Here is a 6373-nt window from a genome sequence, read left to right as displayed (position 1 = left end):
GATAGCCTCTGAGCGCGTCGCCGTTGAGCCGTCGTTGGTGTGCCCTCTTCAAATCACCGCTTTGCATCAAGTCCGCTGTTCAAACTGCCGCGAGTTGACGCCGTCTGCTGCAGTGTTTTGCCTGCTCAAACCGCGGCGGCCCTCCGCTACTGTACTTCATATCCGCGGCCGCGCGCTTTGGCCGCCCTCCGCTCCATTGCGGCTGGCTCCTTTAGCCCTGTGAGCTGGTCCTGCTCGCCTCGCCGACAGTAAGCCGGCGCCGGGACGTCTTGGACGCGCCCGTCATACATACCACAACCCGCCCGAGCTCCTCCGTCTGCCTCTCCACCGGGGTCCAAACCGCCGCCATGCCTCGTCACACTGTGCCTCCTGAACCGACGGGCCGCCTTGCGTGTTGCCCATCCTTTGGCTCTACTGTGTCGGGCTGCCTCGCGCACTAATGCATCCCAAACTGTTTCCGTCTGGTGCCATAACCCGGAGCCGTTTCCATACTGGCTGTTGAAGCCGTCGCACACACCTAGTGCATGTGAATCGCCCCAGCAACGGGTCTCTGAACTCGCTACTGCTTCAAGGCCAGTTCACCCATAGTTAAATTGCCCTCGTACTGTTCTACAGTGAAGATATTGCTGTCCTCTGCTGTGGTGGCCGCGGATGAACCGCCGTGCGTCCAGCCCGTCTTGCCGTTGGTTCTTCAGAGTTGTGCAGTTTCAGACAGTCGCAGCCAACTCGACACTGCGCATCTTCACAGCGGCGTCTGCAGCTGTTCTTTTCTATGGCCTCGCCCGGTTCTGCCACGCCTTCATGGCTCAGTATCAGTTTGCTGAACCGCCCGCGATAAACCGCCAGGCTTTATACCTCGACCGAAAGACGTTCTGCCGTTCTGCCGCTCTAAACAGCGCCGCTACAACTTCTGCAGTCGTGGCCTGCTACCGCGCCGCTTCTCTATTGTCGCGGGCCGTCTCCGCCGCGCCGGGTCTTGTCATCCGTCTCCCACGCTAGCACAATAAGCCTCGATAAACACCAACGCTTCAGACCACATGCTCTGACTTGGAGAAGGACACGCCATGAGTCAATTGATCCAGCCATGACTCGGAAGCAGGCACTTCTGCAGACTCGTGCTCCACTGCTTTATACAGTTCAACCCGTGGCTTCGTGAGATGACAAGATTGCATGAGGAGCAAAATGGAGCGCCGTTAGTAATGCAAAAGCTGCCATGCAGAAAATCATTGGGTTTGACCGGCTCTAAGTGACACTTGGTGCTACTCATCGGGGGATTAAGATAACACTTGTTGCAATCCGTATAAAGGCCATGGTCCCGATGTATTAATACAGATGATTCACACTACCGTCTGCTATTTTTATCATCGGTACAAAAATGCCAGCGATTTTACAAAATTTCAGCATCATCCGTTTGCATCAGTTTAGACGACAGATACACGGATCGCACTCCAGCAGTTGCAGATAAAAGACAAAAATAGCACCACTCAATAAATCTGGTTAAATATTATGAGGCGCCAAGTCTGCATATGGAGCTGTCACCTAAACAAAATCAGGTGTTATCCCTCCTTTATATTTTTATCAGTATATTTTTAAATCATGTTGGCACCTTTACGTTGCCCTATGATGTCTTTATACACAGGTAAATTATTCATTACAAAGGTGTTGTTATATTGTGGAGATGGAGGCGCGCCAACATCATTCAGCACAGATGGTTGTCCGTGTCGCGTTACTCGATGGGCTCTTGCACTAGCTTACAACGCCGCGGCCGTATCTCGCAACTGAACCGGATTACAACACCACAGATAACTCACCTCAGTCCGTGCCATTTCTAATGATGCGGCCGACTCTTTCTCCTGCACCAGCTTACAGCGCCGCGGCCAACTCATCTGTCTATGCCACCTCTGATACTGCGGTCATCTTTGTTGTCTGCCCCTGCAGTCCGGTCTACATCAACACACCGGGCCGCACCTGTATGCATGAGCTGTTTATTGAGTATGAGCGAGTCACTGCTTGGGTAGCCCGGTTTTCTTCCAAACAAATTGGAGACAAATTATCATGTATTGTCGGCTGCCGTTTGCACTGGATGGCTCAATGGGCAGGCGCACAAGTCGCCGCCACTACAGTTTGGTTAACTTCAAACAGTCAGTTGAAGGAACCATTGGCCGAGTTGCTGACACGGCTCATACGGGATCATCTATAACCCGCCGCAGTCACCTCAATCTTCTGTGGATTCACATCATGTTATCAACACCAACGATATAAACCTTCTGCTATGGTCAAGTACGGAAGAATCTCAAGACAACTCCTTAAGTCATCTTAAAGACTCGGGGGCTACGATGATATATACCTTCTCTTATGATCAAATCTTGCCAGTTTCAGCAAATTCAAGTACCCCAAGATATTGAAGGGAAAAAATAACCCGGTCCCGGAGGCTACTGCTATATTGATGAAAATTTAAAGGCCGTCAGAGAATTTCCGGCTCAAAAAAGTATATGACAAAATCCCGGCTCAATGAAGTTCCGGATCATCAGAAAGGATTCCAGTTCAATATCCGGTTTAAAAGACATCTCTCTCTCATAAAGCATTGAAGCTCTCCAAATATCCGGTTTACAATCCGGTCCAAAGGAAATTTATCTATCATGAAGCTTTTATGCTCTCAAATCCGGTTCAAAAATCCCGGTTCAAGAAGAATTTATCTCTTGCAAAATATTAAAAGTTGCCGAAGAGGGCATGTTGCCATGATGCATGGTTCAAACATTGGTATCCTGCCTTATTGGCTTATCATATTATTGGTTACATGGGGGCTTCAGCTTACAAAGCGGAGTTCTGTCCATTAATCCGGCTATCACGCCACAACATAGCTTGGGAGCTTCACACCCAAAGGGCCAAAGAGAGTTTCGATGCTATGCACAACTCAAACATAGGCACCTAATGAGCACAGCTCATCACGTTACTTGGGGGATCCTTGGTCCAATACCAAGAAGTTTGAATGGACCCTTGTGGCTGGGTATCGACCCACGGCTTGGAAGCCTGGTATATTTACCTAAAACCCCGGGTTAACCTGCCTTCATCAAGTACGACACTCCTATCCAGGTCATCCTGGCACGGCCCTCCGAACGTTTGACAATTACTCTCCTTGAGACCCTGCACTTGTCAAAGTTAAAACGGTGATTGGTTAGTTGGAGGTCCATCTTAAAAGGCTTTGTTAAATGGTTCAACTCAATGGCCTGGCAGCCCACAAAAAGCCTCGAATTTGGGCCTGGCAGCCCTCAAAAAGCCTCGACTACATGGTTTTATTTGCCTTTGTCAAGATTTTTCTCTTTTGATAAATTTTATATTGAACCGGTGTCTATTGACCCGGCATGGCTATCAGTCCTCAAATTAACCCGGTGTTCATTAACCCAGCTTGACTTTCAACTACAAGTTGTCAATACGTAATCACTTATAATCTGGTGTTTATTGACCCGGCCTGGCTTTGGACTATAAGTCGCCAGCATATATTTGGATAGCGCCATTGGAATTATGCGCTTATAAATCATTTGGTATGTTATTCAAATAGCCAACATGGCTGGATTTCTATTATGATTAAGGTTTTCAAAGTCGCTTTAGCGCAATGGCTATCATACTTTCAATGGATATGATTTTTATTCTACAATTGAAGGAATAGTCCTGAGTTGCTGCAGGCTTACAACCCGGCACTTGGGGGCTACATTATTTAAGTTGAGATTACATCAAATATGCAAGTCTCATGTCGCTGCAAGCATGCACCATGACACTTGGGGGCTAATGCAAAGTAATTCTTTGTTCATCTTATTGAAGACCCGACTCATCACATTATAATGAGCCGACCCTTGGGGGCTACCAATTGCTTCTGTCAACAATTCAAGGTACAAAGTTTTTTTTATCCATTACATTGTCCACTGCTCAGTTGGTAAAGCACAAGGCTCTTAACCTTGTGGACGTGAATTCAAGCCCCATGGTGGAGATTACATCATATGATGTTATTATTAATGAATTATTTACAAAGTCCCTGCTCATTATTGCATAGTGACCCAGCCCTTGGGGGCTACACTGGTTGAAATTTTTATGAGCATAAGGCAATTACAAGTCCCAGGTTGCTGCAAGCATGACAACCTGGCACTTGGGGGCTACATATGGGGAATACTCAATTCTGACTAGCGATTGAGATGAACAACCTGGATTTCTTCAAGATTGTGATATTTATATTGAAGCAAGTCTTCAAGCTGTTGCTATGCTACCTTCTTAAGACTTGAGGGCTACAAGTGATAGTCATATAAGAGGTATATTTTCAAGCTGGATGTTAACTATAAGTATGACCCGGTGCTATCAATATTTGTAAACCGGCAAGTTCTACATTCTTAAACCGGCTGAAGATCAGATGAGGATTTCAAGGACCGTTATTTTTGTTAAGTCATTGGGAATTGAGTCAAAGAAGTTATTCTTCATAATATTTCTCTGTGACAAACTAGTGTCAGCAAGTTGATTATGAAGCTGGCCTATTAAACCGGATTTTCTATAAGAAGGAAGTGACAAGGACTTAAGGATGATCAGGATCAGTTTAACATGGATAAATCCAAATTAAACTGGGGGCTAATGTCAGGGATATACCCCGTGGTATGGCCTGACCGGAGTCGTAAACCGGCCGGGACTTGGTAAACCGGCAGATGGTAAACCGGCAGACAGTTAAGACAGATGGCTAAGACAGACGGTAAACCGTCAAGTGTAAAACCGGCAGGTGATGTTAAACCGGCACACAATGTTAAACCGGCAGGTGTTGTTAAACCGGCAGACAATGTTAAACCGGCGGACAATGTTAAACCGGCAGAGTTAAGTTAAACCGGCAGACGTTGAGAAGCCCAGGAAAGGAAGTCAAAATAGTTTAAGTTAAAGTCCGAGTTGGACTCCACATGTAACCCGCCCCTTCAACATATATAAGGAGGGGCAGGGCTCCCCAAAGAGGGACAAGAAAGAAACAATCTCTAGGGCTAGACACAACTAGAGGAGCGCCGGTTTACGGCGACTCCCTCGTGATGATAATGAGATCTAGCCTCAAACAGCATGTAGGGTTGTTACCGGATGATGTTTCCCGGGGCCCGAAGCTGTCTAAAACCCTTGTCTTGTGTTGCGTCTCTCGATTCCGCTCAACCCCTCTCAAGCTACCACATAGATGCGTTGGCCTCACGACTAAGTACTCACCCTAGGACATCTGACGTGTTAATTCCACGACAGGGTGCATACGAACTTGGGCTCAGAAATGGATATTCGCAACTACAAGTTTGTTTAACTGGGGGCAGGGGTATGCAACTGCACGTGTCTATAGGGGTAGTCGCAACAGCAATTTGTCAATGGAGGGTGATATTTGCAATCACAAGTTTTCAAATGCAGTCGCAATTATAAGTTTTCAAGGCTCGCAGTTGCATGTTTTCCAAGACCAGTCGCACAAATTTTTGATGGGGATTCGCAATTGGACGCATCTCTTGGGGAGGGGGAGGGGGCGATAGTCGGAACTTTACATTTTCGAAGGTGAACCGGGACTGCAAGTTTTCCATGGATAGTCGCAACTGCAAGTTCCTCTACGGTAGTTGTAATTACAGTTTTTTCAGGAAGAGGACGGGCGCAACTACACATTTTCTAAGACGGTTGCAATTGCAATTTTTTTCTATGATACTCGCAATTGTAAGTTTTCAAGGGGGTCGCAATTGCATGTTTTCTATCACTACTGAAATCTGTCATTTTGCCGCCTGCCTACTTTTTGCCGTCTGCCAGCTGACGACAAAGAGGCTCTTTGTCGTCCGCTTCCACAAAGCGGATGACAAAGAAAGGGTTGATGGCAAAAAGTGTATTTGCCGTCAGCTGCTTCTTTGCCGTCAGCCAACTGACGGCAATGAGCAAGAAGGCAGACGACAAAGAGCCAGGTGGGCCCCACAGTGCACGACGTGGCTAGGTCAGCTTATTTGCCGTCAGCAAAATCTTTGCCGTTCGCCTGCCAGACCTTTGTCATCCGATGGCGGACGGCAAAGAAAGGGCCTAACTAATGGCCGTCTCCCCCTTCTGCTATGCTCGCCCAGCGGACGGCAAAGAACGTGCCCCCACTAATTAGTAACGGCTGCCCCACCCCAACTGCTCTCTCCCCTCACTCTCACCCCCTCTCCACCCTGCGCCCCCACTCACCCGCGCTCGCACCGCCGCCGTCGAGCACCATCGCCGCCCGGACGCTGCCGCCGCCCCACCCTGCCGCAGCACCACCCAACCGCCCCGGAGCCCTGCGGCCCCGTCGCCGCCACCACCCGGCGCCCCTCCGCCCGGCCATCGCCACCCCGCCACCAACCGGACGCTGTCGCCGCCCCACCCC

Source organism: Triticum dicoccoides, chromosome 5B, assembly GCF_002162155.2.
Source record: "Triticum dicoccoides isolate Atlit2015 ecotype Zavitan chromosome 5B, WEW_v2.0, whole genome shotgun sequence".
In the NCBI taxonomy this organism is placed as follows: Eukaryota; Viridiplantae; Streptophyta; class Magnoliopsida; order Poales; family Poaceae; genus Triticum; species Triticum dicoccoides.
This window is presented reverse-complemented; position numbering follows the sequence as displayed.